The sequence below is a fragment of the Procambarus clarkii genome, chromosome 90 (assembly GCF_040958095.1).
Source record: "Procambarus clarkii isolate CNS0578487 chromosome 90, FALCON_Pclarkii_2.0, whole genome shotgun sequence".
In the NCBI taxonomy this organism is placed as follows: Eukaryota; Metazoa; Arthropoda; class Malacostraca; order Decapoda; family Cambaridae; genus Procambarus; species Procambarus clarkii.
In genome coordinates this window covers 2,779,640-2,797,369 of record NC_091239.1, presented here as the reverse complement: position 1 = coordinate 2,797,369, position 17,730 = coordinate 2,779,640, and the positions used below count along the sequence as shown (strand labels likewise).

At 39.6% G+C, this 17,730-nt stretch overlaps 1 long non-coding RNA gene across 1 annotated transcript; it reads right to left on the bottom strand.

Annotated features, from left to right (window-relative positions):
* Positions 1-3,695: 3,695 nt before the first annotated feature.
* LOC138359360 (uncharacterized) lies at positions 3,696-17,130 on the bottom strand. The gene is made up of 3 exons (XR_011225927.1): positions 17,028-17,130; positions 8,872-8,988; positions 3,696-3,920 (listed from the first exon to the last, which is right to left on the bottom strand). It is a non-coding gene; the product is annotated as an uncharacterized lncRNA (long non-coding RNA).
* Between the last annotated feature and the right edge of the window lie 600 nt (positions 17,131-17,730).

Sequence of the window (17,730 nt, the reverse complement as noted above, 5' to 3'; positions counted from 1 at the left end):
TGCCCGTGCCACCTCTTGGGTGGCTTCATCTTCATCTTAACACATTCACAAAGGAGACATCTCCCGTCATGCAGGGTGCGTTCGCACCTCCACAGATCTCCAGTATCAGCTCTTGATACTGGTAATGGCTCAAAAGGGCCACCACATACGGGCTATTCATGCCCGTGCCACCTTTTGGGTGGCTTCATCTTCATCTTAACACATTCACAAAGGAGACATCTCCCGTCATGCAGGGTGCATTCGCACCTCCACAGATCTCCAGTATCAGCTCTTGATACTGGTAATGGCTCAAAAGGGCCACCACTTACGGGCTATTCATGCCCGTGCCACCTTTTGGGTGGCTTAATCTTCATCAATCAATCGAATAGCACATTACGGGCTATTCATGCCCGTGCCACCTCTTGGGTGGCTTAATCTTTATAAATAAATCAGAATAGCATACACCATTTGGTCCGGGAGCCATCTCCCGTCACGCAGGGTGCAGTTGCGCCTCTTCAGATCTCCAGTATCATCTTTTGATACTGGTAATGGCTCAAAAGGGCCACCACTTACGGGGTATTCATGCCCGTGTCACCTCTTGGGTGGCTTAATCTTCATCAATCAATCGAATAGCACACAGTACAATCTCCAGTCAAGAGTGTAGCACTCGGCGTGTACAGTTTTAATCGACCCAAGACGCTACAGCCTCGACACAGAGCAGACAGCAGACTACGACCGTTGTTCAGGTCCATGTAAACTACATCTACCCGAAGTCCTTCGTCTGAATAGCCAGTTACCAGTTACAGGAGATACTTTTTCACCCAGAGTTATTAACTCATGGAACCGCCTACCCACCGAAGCGGTACGTGGCAAAACGATGCTGATTTTCAAAATATACCTGGAAAAGATCATTCCTCCCTACACCTGGGGGGTACCTTCGTTAAAGTAAAAAGGTATACAGAAATAACAAAGAAAATAGATATGAATACTATTACCTTCGATGTTAGTAGTAGTTGTGCAAGTGAGGAGAAAGAAAAAATATTACGGAGTTGGAAGGAAGTTTCTAAGGTACTCTCGTATCTCATGGAATGTGACGGACAGGGCAAAGGTAGTTTTATTATTAATCATGGATGAAAGTAGATTGATAATATTATCTTGGAACGTTAATGAATTAAAAACTAGAGCGGTGGATGTACACTATTATACTCTTAGAGAATATTAACATAGTAGCACTCCAGGAAACTGGGGATAGGGATGGTAACATTCTGAACATGAAGATGAACATGTTGAACATGAAGATGTTCAACTGCTGGGCGAGCCCTCTCCTACTCATCTGAGGGGAGGGAGATTAGATTATGCTTGTTTGATAAGTGCTGAGGGCATAGAGGAGAATTGTCTTACTGTGGATGAAATGCTAAGAGATTTTACATTACAAATACAGCTTAAACTAGATAAAAAGAATGCCTGCCTTCAGAGGAAAAGCTTAAAGTTTAATAAGGGAAAATTAAGAGGTCTTGTTGGTCATATTAAGTCTTGGTATGATACTTATAAGCCAGTTTCAGCAGAAGCATTTTATTAAGATTTAATTAAGGAGGTAGATGTATTTAATGCAACATTGAACCGGAAAACATCTGGTATAGAAAAGCATCCCCCCATAAAAGTGTGCGGAGAAGAGAAAGGAAATTTGGAGCAAGTATTGGCAAGAGTTTGCAGAGAAAGTTAGGAGTAACAAACTTGAAGGAAATCTGGCAAGACATAAATGAAATAAGGGGTGAAAAGCATAATTTTGTTGCACATCCTGACCCGTAAGGAATTGCAAAAGGTCTCGTAAATAAATGGGCGGAAGCTGCCAAACTTAGTTCATTTAATTACCCGCTGTAACGAGAGAGTCGTTTGATTCTTGGAAAGATCTAAGAAAGGATTTTATATTTACAGCAGGTAACAGTGGTGATGTCACTTGCACAGGTATTACCAGAGAAGAACTAATAACGGCGATTAAAGTTGGGAAATCTACCGCCCCCTGGGGAGGATGGAGTAACTTATGAAATACTTAATGAACTTGCCATTATGACGAAAAGCCCGCTGTTAGACCTCTTTAATATTAGTTATAAAGAGGGCAGAATTCCCAGTAAATGAAAAAGAACTATGATCATCCTTATCCCTAAAGCCAATGGAGAGTACAGACCTGTGTCTTTAACCTCGTGTTTTTGTAAAATGATGGAGAGGATCATTTTAAATAAACTTTTGTATATAATAGGTGATCAGCTGTCTAATAATTTTTCGGGTTCCTCAGAGGAAAAAGTACCTCTGACTGTATTATTAAATGTCTAGCTAATGGTAATGATTATTATAGAATTTTTATTGATTTATAAGGAGCTTTTGATAAAGCCAACAAAGAGGTTATTTTATATGAATTAGCTGGTCTTGGTGTTGAAGGGAGATTATTGCGCTGGATAGGGGATTATCTTCAGGAAAGGAAGGCTCAGGTGTGGTATCAAGGTTGTATGGTTCAAGGTATCAAGGTCAAGAACTCTGCACACCTCAGGGAGGAGTGTTGAGTCTCACCCTGTTTAATGTACTAATGAATAAGATAGCATCTGAGAAATACTCAAATTGGGTAACTCCAATCATATATGCCGATGATATTTTGTTTCAGGGCAAAGATATTTCAAAGGTTCAAACAGTGTTGGACAATTTCGGAAACCAGTGTCACCACATGGGACTAGTGGTTAATGAAGACAAAACTAAAGTTTGAATGTAAAAGTCGGAGGCCCATTATATTGGAAATAAAAGGTAAAAATATAGAGAGTTAATATATATAAATATTTAGGCATATATGTTGGATATACCCATGAGAGTTTGGAAACTGAGATGAACAAACTGTTGAGTCAATGTCGGAAGAGATTACAACCTCTGAAGGCCTTGGCATGCTGTGGAAAGGAGTGGGAGTCCAAGTGCTACGAATGATGTACTTGAGTACTATAAGATTTCTTATTGATTATGCTGCACCTGTCATTTCTTGTTTTGGTAAAGGTAGGATGGGCAAGTTGGAGAAGATACAAAATGAAGCCGTTGGGGGTCGTTGTGAGCCGCTGCTACCTGAATTTTTGCCCACACTTGTCTTGCAGACGTTTCTCTTCCAATAGAGCTAGTGAACTCTAGTCATTGTCTTTCCCTTTATAACTCATCTGCAATGTACGTACCTTTACCTGAATAAAAAATCTAATCTAAATCTATATCTAATATATTGCTTAGATATATGCAAATGAGAGAGTAATAGAGCGAAACCTTTAAAATACTGAACTATTTGGAGGATATTGATTCATACAATTTCTTCAAAAGGTCAGATGTAACACAAACAAGGAGCAAAGGTTTCAAGCTCAACAAGCCACAGTGTAGGAGTGACAACAAATGCTTTTTAACCCATACGATTATGATCATAACAATAAGGTTTCTAAAACAGTAGGCATTCTTCCAAAGTTAGACACTGTACTATGTTCCTCGCCCTAACCTAGTCACTCAGTATTATTCACTCATTTATCTATGTCTTGTCTATGTCTTAAAGGTTACAAGACGTACATTAGTCAATAAAATTGGTGCTTAAAATGTTAAGGATCTCTTGTGAAACACGGGTATTAATAAAAAAATTTATTATGTTAAATAAATAAAAAAGGCCCAAGGGCCATGAAGTAACAAGAATGCAAGGCTGGCACATGCTGGCGTAAGTAGAGAAGACGGAAGATTCTTCATTTTAAAAGACCCTGCTTCTCCAAGATGGCAGTCACACCCTGCTTGCCCTGGACAATCACCATATGGAGAAGGACTGTTTACTGTGAAGGGAAGTCTACAAATGCAATGCCAGCATGAGTCAGGCTTGAAGGGTAAACGATGATGGCACCCTCACAGTAACACAAAAGCCGAGCAAGCCCAGTGAGGAAGACCTGTTGATGGGAAAGGAGGAGAATCATTAGTCACAACAAAATCCACATAGAAACAAAGGAGAGAAAAAAAATAAAGTGGATGTCTTCTTTTTGTATAGACATAATAAATATTGCCATTTGGCTATGTATTTATATGATATATAATAGAATACAGCATAAAACAAAATAAGAGGGGTGGTAGGAGAAGAAAAGATTAGTGTTCAGTGAGAATCCACAAGGTCTTCTCTGAATACTCTTTATTTTCTTCAAGGCTGTGGGTCCCAACAATTGCACCAGAGGTGGTACACACCCCTATTATTACTTAAACAGGTGAGTAAAAATAGGTGAGTACACATACGGTGTCAGCAAACTTAGCCTCCAAACACACACACACACATAGTATCAGCAAGCTTAGCCTCCATACACACACACACACACACACATGGTGTCAGCAAACTTAGCCTCCAAACACACACACACACACATGGTATCAGCAAGCTTAGCCTCCAAACACACACACACACATGATATCAGCAAGCTTAGCCTCCAAACACACACACACACATGGTATCAGCAAGCTTAGCCTCCAAACACACACACACACATTGTAACAGCAAGCTTAGCCTCCAAACACACACACACGCATGGTATAAGCAAGCTTAGCCTCCAAATACACACATGGTATCAGCAAGCTTAGCCTCTAAACACACACACACACAAACGGTATCAGCAAGCTTAGCCTCCAAACACACACACACACACACACATGGTATCAGCAAGCTTAGCCTCCAAACACACACACACATGGTATCAGCAAGCTTAGCCTCCAAACACACACACACACATGGTATCAGCAAGCTTAGCCTCCAAACACACACACACACATGGTATCAGCAAACTTAGCCTCCAAACACACACACACACACATGGTATCAGCAAGCTTAGCCTCCAAACACACACACACACAAACGGTATCAGCAAGCTTAGCCTCCAAATACACACATGGTATCAGCAAGTTTAGCCTCTAAACACACACACACACAAACGGTATCAGCAAGCTTAGCCTCCAAACACACACACACACACACACACACATGGTATCAGCAAGCTTAGCCTCCAAACACACACACACATGGTATCAGCAAGCTTAGCCTCCAAACACACACACACATGGTATCAGCAAGCTTAGCCTCCAAACACACACACACATGGTATCAGCAAGCTTAGCCTCCAAATACACACATGGTATCAGCAAGCTTAGCCTCTAAACACACACACACACACACAAATGGTATCAGCAAGCTTAGCCTCCAAACACACACACACACACACACGGTATCAGCAAGCTTAGCCTCCAAACACACACACACATGGTATCAGCAAGCTTAGCCTCCAAACACACACACACACACACATGGTATCAGCAAGCTTAGCCTCCAAACAAACACACACACATGGTATCAGCAAGCTTAGCCTCCAAACACACACACACACAGAAAATGGGGACATTGAAACAGTTGATAAACTTGATTTCAAGAGAGAGAGAGGTCACTATGGGGAACTTCAAAATTTTTTTAATAAGTAATTAGGCAGACTTGTTGCTAGACAGGGAAGTAAATTAAATGTATGCCAAATTTTGCAAAATATACAATGAAGGCACACAAACATTCATACCAAAACAGAGATGCAGGGCCAGAAAACAGGATAGGTTCAACAGAAATTGAGAGAGGGCCACAGACCAAAAGTCACAAAAATGGAATGAAAGACATTGAGAAACTACAAGCAGATGTCAACAAAGTTTTCGATTGGGCAGCAGAAAATAACATGATGTTTAACAGTGATAAATTTCAGGTATGGCAAAAATGAGGATCTGAAACATAATACAGGGTACAAAACACAATCGAATCTTCCCATAGTAGAAAAACAGCATGTCAAGGATTTGGGAATAATGATGTCCGACGATCTAATGTTTAGGGAGCATAACCAAGCAAATTTTGCGTCGGCCAGAAAAATGATCGGATGGATTATGAGAACTTTCAAATCCAGGGATCCCATCACAATGGTTGTACTCTTCAAGTCACTTATGTTGTCCCGTCTCGAGTACTGCTCAGTATTCACTTCCCCCTTCAGAGCAGGAGAGATCGCTGAAATAGAGGGAATACAGAGAACATATACGGCACGCATAGACGAGATAAAGCACCTAAATTATTGGGATCGTCTCAAAGCTCTCCAAATGTACTCTCTAGAAAGGAGACGAGAGATACCAAATAATATACACATGGAAGATACTGGAGGGCCAGGTCCCAAATCTACACAGTAAAATAACAACGTACTGGAGTGAACGATATGGAAAAAATGCAAGATTGAACCAGTGAAGAGCAGAGGTGCCACAGGCACAATCAGAGAGCACTGTATAAACATCAGAGGTCCGCGGTTGTTCAACGTCCTCCCAGCGACTATAAGAAATATTTCCGGAACAACCGTGGACATCTTCAGGAGAAAACTGGACTGTTTTCTAAGAGAAGTTCCGGATCAGCCGGGATGTGGTGGGTATGTGGCCCTGCGGGCCGCTCCAAGCAACAGCCTGGTGGACCAAACTCTCACAAGTCGAGCCTGGCCTCGGGCCGGGCATGGGGAGTAGAAGAGCAGAACCCCATCAATATAGAAAGAAGCCAAACCCCCAATCATACCAGCGATACAAAGATGCGAGAAAAGTAAGGGAAGAGGCAGAAATAAATTTTTAAAAAGGGATAATGGATAAATGTAAAACAGAACTGGGCCTATTCTACAAATTCATAAACAACAAATTGCAGGTAAAGGATAATATCCAGAGGTTGAAAATAGGAAACAGATTCACAGAAAATGATAATGCAATGTGTGAAACATTAAACCAAAAGTTCCAAAGTGTGTTTATACAAAATGAAATCTTAAGAGAACCAGACACAATAAGAATTTCTGAGAACATCATAGAGCGTATAGAGGTGTCTAGAGATGAAGTGGAAAATATGCTAAAGTAGCTAAGTAAGAACAAAGCAGTTGGTCCAGATGGAGTTTCACCATGGGTTCTGAGAGAATGTGCATCTGAGCTCAGCCTTCCACTTCACCTGATCTTTCAGGCATCCCTGTGTACAGGAGTCATAGCAAACATGTGGAAAAAGACTAACATAGTTCCAATCTACAAAAGTGGCAACAGGGAAGACCCCACCTCTCTCAGTTATAGACCTGAATCATTGACAAGTGTAACAGTGAAAAGATTGAAAAAAAAAAATAATAAAAACTAAATGGGTAGAGCACCTGGAGAGAAATTATATAATATCACTCAGACAGTATTGTTTTCGATCTGGAAGATCCTGTGTATCGAATTTACTCAGTTTCTATGATTGGGCCACAGAGATTTTAAAGGAAAAAAGTAGTTGGGTTGACTGCATCTATCTAGACATAAAAAAGGCTTTCGACAGAGTTCCACATAAGAGGTTGTTCTCGAAACTAGAAAATTTTGGATGGGTGACAGGTAAGCTTCTAACATGGATGAAAAATTTTCTGACTGATAGAAAAATGAGGGTAGTAATCAGAGGCAATCGGACTGGAGAAGTGTCACAAGTGGAGTACCACAGTACATGCACCAGAAATGTTCATTGTCTACATAAATGATCTACCAGTTGGAATACAGAATTATATAAACATGTTTGCTGATGATGCTAAGATAATGGGATGGATAAGAAATTTAGATGATTGTCATGCCCTTCAAGAAGACCTGGACAAAATAAGTATATGGAGCACCACTTGGCAAATGAAATTTAATGTGAATAAATGCCATGTTATGGAATGTGGAATAGAACATAGATCCCACACAACCTACAAATTATGTGAGAAATCTTTATATAATTCTGATAAAAGAAAGAGGTCTAGGGTTGATTCTAGATAGAAAACTATCACTTGAGGCCCACATAAAGAACGTTGTGTGAGGAGCCTATGTCACGCTTTCTAACTTCAGAATTTCGTTTAAATACATGGATGGCGAAATACTAAAGAAATTGTTCACGAGTTTTGTTCGGCCAAGGCTAGAATATGCAGCGGTTGTGTGGTGCCCATATCTCAAGAAGCACATCAACAAACTGGAAAAGGTGCAAAGACATGCTACTAAGTGGCTCCCAGAACTAAAGGGCAAGAGCTATGTGGAGAGGTCAGAGGCATTAAATATGCCAAAACTAGAAGACAACAAAAAGAGGTGATAAAATCACTATGTACAAAATAGTAACAGGAATTGATAAAATCGATAGGGAAGATTTCCCGAGACCTGGAACTTCAAGAACAAAAGGTCATAGATTTAAACTAACTAAACAAAGATGCCAAAGAAATATACAAAAATTTCCTTTCGCATACAGAGTGGTACACGGTTGGAACAAGTTAAGTGAGAAGGTGGTGGCGGCCAAGACCGTCAGTAGTTTCAAAGCATTATGTGACAAAGAGTGCTGGGTAGACGGGACACCACGAGCGTAGCTCTAATCCTGTAACTACACTTAGGTAACTACATTTGGTGTCAGCAAGCTTACCGTCGAAACACACACAAACAGCCTGCCTATTATTCAAGGCCTTCTCTGAGTACTCTCTATTTTCTTCTCTGAGGCTATGGGTCCCTAATCTTGCACCAGAGGTGGTACAACTTTTAAGTTTTTAACTACTGCACTGAGCACCTGATTTTGGCAAAGACTTCTTAGTGCAATTGTCAAAGACATAGTTCTGGTATTTTTTTGTTTATAAATATTCAGGTATAGTTAATGTCAAAATGTTTCAAAACTCAACAATTTATATTTCAAAACAAAAAAAGTAATGAAAACATTATAAAACATTAAAATATAGCCTAATTAATTAATTAATAAAATAGCACAACTCTCAGAACGTCTAAAGGTGCTTTGAGCAATGAAGTAGTTAATTTTATATATATAATATTATATATATAATATATATTTACCTGTGACTACTGCTTAGCAAAAATTTGATCTCTGTGAAAATTGGTCTCGTCATTGCTAGGAGATATTTTAAGACCATGATTTGCTGTGGATGGCACTGTAGTCTTCAAGTCATCAATCTAAAAATAGAGGTAATCTTTTAAAATGTAAATTTTGTATAAAAAAAATGCAAAAATAAATTGCAAGAATAATATGAAGTTATTATACAATTTTTGTTTAATTATTTAAATATTTGTGAGACATTATTAAGAAATGTATGAAGTACAGATTCTCTAAGACCTGATATGTATCTGCTTATGTTCCACCACATTACATTCAGGGCTGAAGAGAAAACACAGCCAGTAAGGTAATGATCACTTAGAATGGACTGGGATGCTACATGTAGGATGGGGCTAAGCTGCGTGAGGCTAGGATGCCCAGCCTGCCTTGTCTAGGCTGGGCTGGGCTGGGCTAGGCAACACTAGGAAGGAGTTAACAAATCTCTGGAGTGCCTTACTTTTCCTGATATCCTTAAAAAAGCAAGAATGATGCCATTTTATAAAGGAGGCGAGACAGCAGAAATAAACAATTAAAGAAAAATATCAAATCTACTTATACTTTCAAAAATATTTGATTTTTTTTTTTTACAAACATCTCTTCCTACTTTGTAAAATTCAACATGAATACAAACACACACACACATCCCTAGGAAGCAGCCCATAGCAGCTGTCTAACTCCCAGGTACTTATTTACTGTTAGGTGAACCAGATATAGAGAATAACCACAAAATGCTATCTTTATAAGAACTATCTTGTAAAGCCACTAGCACACACAGCATTTCAGGCAGGATATATAATATATATATATATATATATATATATATATATATATATATATATATATATATATATATATATATATATATATTTATGAATACATACATACGGGACAAAGAGCCAGAGCTCAACCACCGCAAGCACAACTAGGTGAGTACACACACACAGACACAGACACATTATATATATATATATATATATATATATATATATATATATATATATATATATATATATGAGTGTCAGACCATGGAGGAATGATTTTTTTTTAATTTAATTTTACAAAAAATTATTCCTTCTGAAGATGTATTAATATATGAAAGCACTTAAGGAAATTCCTGTTTCAATTCTTCCTCCGTGGTCTGACACTGTCACATTCCAGTACTCATATAGTAACTACAGAGTTCAGCATACCTTAGCCCAGGAGGGCGAAAGTCAGTCTATATGAGTACTATACTAAAGTACTATACTAAAGTACTATATAAAGTACTATATAAAGTACTATATAAAGTACTATACTAAAGTCTATATGAGTACTGGAACACTTGATGATATATTGGACTTGTATCCAAAATTGACCATGTAATGTATCAATCATACAATGTATGTATGTGATGTAACTATATAACCTGAGCTTGTAAAAGCACCTTCATCACCTTCAGTGATTAAGTGCTTAATTGCACACTAGTTTCTTTATCAGCTACCTCACCCTGTCAGGGTAAATGAGACAAATGTATGTGAATGCATGTATGTGTGTATATATGTATGTGTATGTGTATGTGTGTATGTATATGTATGGGTATAAAGCAAATATGGAAGCTGATCAGAATTACATTTCACCTTTGTGAATGTACATTAATGACACTATGTAAAAGACACATCTAATACTTTATGTAGGGCATACGTAAATCTGTGTATCTTTGTATTTACGTATGTAGGTTAGCTTAGCATTTTAAAAGCACCGAATCACCTTCTGTGATTCAATAAACCCTTGAACTGTATGTTTAACACTTCTCTAACCCTGTCCATGGAGGACAGAAGAAAATGTATATATGCTGGTTAGCATTGTAAATGTGTGGCCACGTCTGTGGTAGAAAATAATAATAAAAAAAAAAAAAAAAAAAAAAAAAAAAAAAAAAAAAAAAAAAAAAAAAAAACTGTCACATTTTTCATCAAGTGTTAATTTTTGTGATTTACACACAAGTGGCATGTTTACACACACATTATTTATATTATATATATATATATATATATATATATATATATATATATATATATATATATATATATATATATATATATATATATATATATATTAGTATATTTTAATAGCAGTCTTTCCTGTAGACATATATTATTAAATATGACCGAAAAAGTAAGATTAATAATTCTAACACGAATTTTCTCAATCTTTCGTACATTACGCTTCACTGTTGGAGGTAAATCAAAAATCACTTCTCCAAAATTCATTTTTATTTCTAGTCTGACGCGACACGGGCGCGTTTCGTAAAACTTATTACATTTTCAAAGACTTCACAAATACACAACTGATTAGAACTTACGTCTCTCTGATATTATATCTACATTTGAGTGAGGTGGGAAGGATGATGTGGCATTAACACAAGACAGAACAGGGGATATTAATAGGGTATTAAAAGTATCAACACAAGACAGAACAGAAAACAATGGGTATTGAATAGAAGTGTTTGTAGAAAGCCTATTGGTCCATATTTCTTGATGCTTCTATATTGGAGCGGAGTCTTGAGGTGGGTAGAATATAGTTGTGCAATAATTGGCTGTTGATTGCTGGTGTTGACTTCTTGATGTGTAGTGCCTCGCAAACGTCAAGCCGCCTGCTATCGCTGTATCTATCGATGATTTCTGTGTTGTTTACTAGGATTTCTCTGGCGATGGTTTGGTTATGGGAAGAGATTATATGTTCCTTAATGGAGCCCTGTTGCTTATGCATCGTTAAACGCCTAGAAAGAGATGTTGTTGTCTTGCCTATATACTGGGTTTTTTGGAGCTTACAGTCCCCAAGTGGGCATTTGAAGGCATAGACGACGTTAGTCTCTTTTAAAGCGTTCTGTTTTGTGTCTGGAGAGTTTCTCATGAGTAGGCTGGCCGTTTTTCTGGTTTTATAGTAAATCGTCAGTTGTATCCTCTGATTTTTGTCTGTAGGGATAACGTTTCTATTAACAATATCTTTCAGGACCCTTTCCTCCGTTTTATGAGCTGTGGAAAAGAAGTTCCTGTAAAATAGTCTAATAGGGGGTATAGGTGTTGTGTTAGTTGTCTCTTCAGAGGTTGCATGGCTTTTCACTTTCCTTCTTATGATGTCTTCGATGAAACCATTGGAGAAGCCGTTATTGACTAGAACCTGCCTTACCCTACAGAGTTCTTCGTCGACTTGCTTCCATTCTGAGCTGTGGCTGAGAGCACGGTCGACGTATGCGTTAACAACACTCCTCTTGTACCTGTCGGGGCAGTCGCTGTTGGCATTTAGGCACATTCCTATGTTTGTTTCCTTAGTGTAGACTGCAGTGTGGAAACCTCCGCCCTTTTCCATGACTGTTACATCTAGAAAAGGCAGCTTCCCATCCTTTTCCGTCTCGTAAGTGAAACGCAGCACGGAACTCTGCTCAAATGCCTCCTTCAGCTCCTGCAGATGTCTGACATCAGGTACCTGTGTAAAAATGTCGTCAACATACCTGCAGTATATGGCCGGTTTCAAGTTCATGTCGACTAAGACTTTTTGCTCGATGGTACCCATGTAGAAGTTTGCAAACAGGACACCTAGGGGAGAACCCATGGCGACCCCATCTACTTGCTTATACATGTGCCCATCCGGGCTCAAGAAGGGTGCCTCTTTAGTACAAGCTTGGAGTAGTTTCCTCAGAATACTTTCTGGCATGTCAAGAGGAGTACAGGCTGGATCACGATACACTCTGTCGGCTATCATTCCGATTGTCTCGTCCACAGGTACGTTGGTAAACAGCGATTCTACGTCCAACGAGGCTCTTATCCCTGTGGCCCGTGTGCCCCGCAGTAAGTCCACAAATTCCTTTGGAGACTTCAAGCTGAAGGCGCAAGGAACATACGGAGTCAGCAGGCCGTTGAGTCGCTTCGCCAGTCTGTACGTGGGTGTGGGTATCTGGCTAATGATTGGCCGAAGTGGGTTTCCAGGCTTGTGCGTCTTGACATTTCCATACGCATATCCAGGTTTATATTCCCCAATGATCTTTGGCAGGTGGAGTCCGGATTTCTTGGCGTTCACAGTTTCGATCAGTTTGTTGACCTTTGCTTTTAATTCGGCTGTAGTGTCCTTCGTTACCCTTTGGAACTTAGTTTGGTCAGAGAGTATGATGTTCATTTTCGCCAGATATTCGTCTTTTTTAAGAATGACATATATTGGCGACTTGTCACCTCTCCTGACAACTATCTCCTTGTTCTCACGAAGGCTTTTAGCTGCCGCTTTAAGCTCGGGGGACAGTATGGTGCTTCTGTAGTTGCCTCGATTCTTTCCTCCTTCTGCAATAAGTTCTGCTTGTAAGGTATCTTTGGTAGTGACCTTCTTTTGTGTCTCGAGGTCGAATATGTCGTCCAACAGAATTTCCAACTCTACTTTCCGGGCCATTTCACTCGGTCTGGACATAACATGACAGTTTATGCCCAGATTTAGGAGAGTGACTTGGTCCTCAGTGAGGTTAATTCCTGCAAGGTTCAGGAAGCCATCTCTTGGTCGTGGAATTGCCATAGGTCCTCCATATAATGTTGTTAGTTTCTTAGATTGAGAAAATTCGTGTTAGAATTATTAATCTTACTTTTTCGGTCATATTTAATAATATATGTCTACAGGAAAGACTGCTACCAAAATATACTAATATTAAAGTGCACGACCCAGCAGCAAGGAATCAAGCCTTCACGATAAAATATCGCCAGGATCTGATTCGTGATCAGATATACAAGGCAGAGAATGAAATCAGAGACAACAAAACGCAACTACTTCATGCTACAAACGAGTGGAGAAATAGCAACATCGACCATAGTATCCGTACCCGCATTGAACAACACCTCGACATCCTCACAGACCAACATCACCTCAGCACTGAAACAAGGATTATCAAGAAACTAACAACATTATATGGAGGACCTATGGCAATTCCACGACCAAGAGATGGCTTCCTGAACCTTGCAGGAATTAACCTCACTGAGGACCAAGTCACTCTCCTAAATCTGGGCATAAACTGTCATGTTATGTCCAGACCGAGTGAAATGGCCCGGAAAGTAGAGTTGGAAATTCTGTTGGACGACATATTCGACCTCGAGACACAAAAGAAGGTCACTACCAAAGATACCTTACAAGCAGAACTTATTGCAGAAGGAGGAAAGAATCGAGGCAACTACAGAAGCACCATACTGTCCCCCGAGCTTAAAGCGGCAGCTAAAAGCCTTCGTGAGAACAAGGAGATAGTTGTCAGGAGAGGTGACAAGTCGCCAATATATGTCATTCTTAAAAAAGACGAATATCTGGCGAAAATGAACATCATACTCTCTGACCAAACTAAGTTCCAAAGGGTAACGAAGGACACTACAGCCGAATTAAAAGCAAAGGTCAGCAAACTGATCGAAACTGTGAACGCCAAGGAATCCGGACTCCACCTGCCAAAGATCATTGGGGAATATAAACCTGGATATGCGTATGGAAATGTCAAGACGCACAAGCCTGGAAACCCACTTCGGCCAATCATTAGCCAGATACCCACACCCACGTACAGACTGGCGAAGCGACTCAACGGCCTGCTGACTCCGTATGTTCCTTGCGCCTTCAGCCTGAAGTCTCCAAAGGAATTTGTGGACTTACTGCGGGGCACACGGGCCACAGGGATAAAAGCCTCGTTGGACGTAGAATCGCTGTTTACCAACGTACCTGTGGACGAGACAATCGGAATGATAGCCGACAGAGTGTATCGTGATCCAGCCTGTACTCCTCTTGACATGCCAGAAAGTATTCTGAGGAAACTACTCCAAGCTTGTACTAAAGAGGCACCCTTCTTGAGCCCGGATGGGCACATGTATAAGCAAGTAGATGGGGTCGCCATGGGTTCTCCCCTAGGTGTCCTGTTTGCAAACTTCTACATGGGTACCATCGAGCAAAAAGTCTTAGTCGACATGAACTTGAAACCGGCCATATACTGCAGGTATGTTGACGACATTTTTACACAGGTACCTGATGTCAGACATCTGCAGGAGCTGAAGGAGGCATTTGAGCAGAGTTCCGTGCTGCGTTTCACTTACGAGACGGAAAAGGATGGGAAGCTGCCTTTTCTAGATGTAACAGTCATGGAAAAGGGCGGAGGTTTCCACACTGCAGTCTACACTAAGGAAACAAACATAGGAATGTGCCTAAATGCCAACAGCGACTGCCCCGACAGGTACAAGAGGAGTGTTGTTAACGCATACGTCGACCGTGCTCTCAGCCACAGCTCAGAATGGAAGCAAGTCGACGAAGAACTCTGTAGGGTAAGGCAGGTTCTAGTCAATAACGGCTTCTCCAATGGTTTCATCGAAGACATCATAAGAAGGAAAGTGAAAAGCCATGCAACCTCTGAAGAGACAACTAACACAACACCTATACCCCCTATTAGACTATTTTACAGGAACTTCTTTTCCACAGCTCATAAAACGGAGGAAAGGGTCCTGAAAGATATTGTTAATAGAAACGTTATCCCTACAGACAAAAATCAGAGGATACAACTGACGATTTACTATAAAACCAGAAAAACGGCCAGCCTACTCATGAGAAACTCTCCAGACACAAAACAGAACGCTTTAAAAGAGACTAACGTCGTCTATGCCTTCAAATGCCCACTTGGGGACTGTAAGCTCCAAAAAACCCAGTATATAGGCAAGACAACAACATCTCTTTCTAGGCGTTTAACGATGCATAAGCAACAGGGCTCCATTAAGGAACATATAATCTCTTCCCATAACCAAACCATCGCCAGAGAAATCCTAGTAAACAACACAGAAATCATCGATAGATACAGCGATAGCAGGCGGCTTGACGTTTGCGAGGCACTACACATCAAGAAGTCAACACCAGCAATCAACAGCCAATTATTGCACAACTATATTCTACCCACCTCAAGACTCCGCTCCAATATAGAAGCATCAAGAAATATGGACCAATAGGCTTTCTACAAACACTTCTATTCAATACCCATTGTTTTCTGTTCTGTCTTGTGTTGATACTTTTAATACCCTATTAATATCCCCTGTTCTGTCTTGTGTTAATGCCACATCATCCTTCCCACCTCACTCAAATGTAGATATAATATCAGAGAGACGTAAGTTCTAATCAGTTGTGTATTTGTGAAGTCTTTGAAAATGTAATAAGTTTTACGAAACGCGCCCGTGTCGCGTCAGACTAGAAATAAAAATGAATTTTGGAGAAGTGATTTTTGATTTACCTCCAACAGTGAAGCGTAATGTACGAAAGATTGAGAAAATTCGTGTTAGAATTATTAATCTTACTTTTTCGGTCATATTTAATAATATATATATATATATATATATATATATATATATATATATATATATATATATATATATATATGTATATATATATATATATGGAACCCTCAACCCTATAAGTGGAGGGTTCCTACAAACTCAACCAGAGGTGGTACCCTCTATATATTAATAAAAAGGCAAGGCTATGCTAAATCTAGGCAGGGATTGGCTTGGCTAAGCTGGTCAGGGCTTGGCTAGGGTAGGAAGGACTGGTCATGTTTAAAAGCAAGGCAGGGTTAGGCTAGGCAAGACTAGGTAAGGGTATACTGGGATAGGCTTGGCTATGGTAAACTAGGATAAGCAAGGCTGTGCAAGCACTATGCACAGCTAGAATGAACTATGCTAAGATGGTTTAAGCTGGGCTAGGTTAGGATAAGCTGAGTCATGCAGGGTCCCGATTGACCAGTGGAGTCTAATGGTCTAACCTTCTAGCTAGTTTGCTGACCTAAGAGTGTAAATGCCTAGCCCCTAACCTGAGATATATACAAGAGTTGTTACATTCTTGTACAGCCACTAGTACGAGTAGCGTTTCGGACAGGTCCCTGGAATACGATCCCCGCCGCGAAGTATCGTTTTTTCATCCAAGTACACATTTTACTGTTGCGTTAAACAGAGGCTACAGTTAAGGAATTGCGCCCAATAAATCCTCCCCGGCCAGGATACGAACCCATGACATAGCGCTCGCGGAACGCCAGGCGAGTGTCCTACCACTACACCACCAGCTGCAATATTATAAAAGAAATATTACTTATTATAATCGTAAATACCTGTTGTGTTGATTTAGGGGCGACGACGATCGTGGGATCGAATGCGAGCCACAGGTGGCCTACACCATGCTTTCTAAGGCGTCCGTCTCATAACAAAAACAAATCCGTGCATTCATACACAAACAGAGACCCCGTGGTTATGCGAATACTTGCAATTCTTTTACTTAAAATAATAACAATTAGATTAATAATAATTAACATAATTTTTACTCAAGATTCATAAAATTCATTAATACTATTTAAAAGAAAATTTATAAGACATCTAAAAACAGATATACAGACTTTGTGTGATATTTATTTCAACATTATATATTAATAGAATGTTGTAACTATTATTTTTAAATATTAGGTAGTTTCCAGCTACGTATATCGCATATAAACGTTGCAAAAAGATTTTAGACTGAATTAACACATTACACATTTATGGAGTAATTAACAACAAAACAATCTTTATTTTCATTGCAGAACATATATCAGAGCATACTAGTGACTCATACATTTAAAATAGTGTGATTTTTAAACAATTCGGTTGTAAACCCGCAGAACCGCCTACCCGCCAAAGACGTAACATAAGAAATGGTATATAATTCATTATTTTAAATTACATATATAATCATTAATAATTTTCGGCAGCTATCGAGGTTCTCCATAGGTAAATTCCTGTACTCTAACAAGATGCTACTTGCTGTTTAGCTGTTTAAAT